Genomic DNA, 1,210 nt, shown 5'->3' with positions numbered 1-1,210 from the left:
ATTCTTGAACTTAGAAAGCACATAATCAAAAAAATTATTTAATTCTTAGTTGAATTAAATTAAATATATTCTAAATATTAGTTGAGTTATATTCTAAGCGTTCAATTTATTTTTTTATATTCTAAACATTCGTAGAAATCGTACAACGTGGACAATTATATTCTAACGGTTGAATTCAGTAAATTATATTTTGAATTCGTATTCAAATAAACATCAATCTAAATATTAGTTGATTTCGCACGACGTGTTAAAAGCAAAACGTTTTGCTGTCAGAAGTGGGATTTGAACCCACGCCCTCTTTCGAAGACCAGAACTTGAGTCTGGCGCCTTAGACCACTCGGCCATCCTGACAATCCAATGAAATTCCCCCTGTGAATATTTGCTTTATAAACTCACTGACTTTAGAGTGTTCGCAAGAGAATTTAAAACCACGGCCTTCCATACCGGAACCGGCATTTAAAACCACGGCATGATCTTTTTCCATTAGAATTGCGTGGAAGCCGGGTCCTGAAACTTCTGAATTATCTGAATAAATAAATTAGTGAAATAGCGAAAAAAAAATGTTGAAGAAACTCAAGACAAGCCTGCTGGCTGTGATATGAATAGTAGTTATCGATTCCAAGAGAAATATACTAAATGTTTTATGGATTTCTTTTCAAATTATCATGGGCGAAATCCAATAATGTAACTTGAAGAGATTTTGAATTTGATAAAATCACTATTTAATGTAAAAATAAAATATTTAACTCAGTTTGAGTAATTTTAATATTTAATATTTTATTAATTTAAAATCATTTTTATCATTTAGATAATTAAAAATATATATTTTTATAAAACATTTAAAATATATATATATACAACTTAAATCACTTTACAACCCCATTTTCCATTCATCAAGGAACTAAAAGTTCTTTGCGTGAAAGATGCTCCATTATCTTTATATGTAAAGTGTATTGCATTTTTTTTTTAAAAAGTATACACTGCTTTTTTCTTAAAAACAATACTATTAGATGATGATGAGAATAATAAGTTACTCTTTATTTCCTTTCAAAATTTGTATTAAAAAATGAAGGCAGTGAGAAGCAATCATAATCATTGGAATGTTTAAAATTTTCAAGTTTTGAAAATAACATCGATTATATAAAAAATAATATTAAAAAATATTTATAAATTAATATGTATTTGAATATATGTTGGATCTAGTAATGAA

At 27.0% G+C, this 1,210-nt stretch overlaps 1 non-coding gene across 1 annotated transcript; it reads right to left on the bottom strand.

Moving 5' to 3' along the window:
* Nucleotides 1-267: 267 nt before the first annotated feature.
* Nucleotides 268-351, bottom strand: TRNAL-CAA (transfer RNA leucine (anticodon CAA)). Its single transcript has one exon. It is a non-coding gene; the product is annotated as a tRNA-Leu (tRNA).
* Nucleotides 352-1,210: the final 859 nt, after the last annotated feature.

This window comes from Pinus tabuliformis, chromosome 8, assembly GCF_031772625.1.
Source record: "Pinus tabuliformis cultivar Carrire ecotype Pingquan chromosome 8, CPIR1, whole genome shotgun sequence".
Classification (NCBI taxonomy): Eukaryota; Viridiplantae; Streptophyta; class Pinopsida; order Pinales; family Pinaceae; genus Pinus; species Pinus tabuliformis.
Note: the sequence above shows the minus strand (reverse complement) of the source record. Positions and strands in the feature narration are given on the sequence as shown.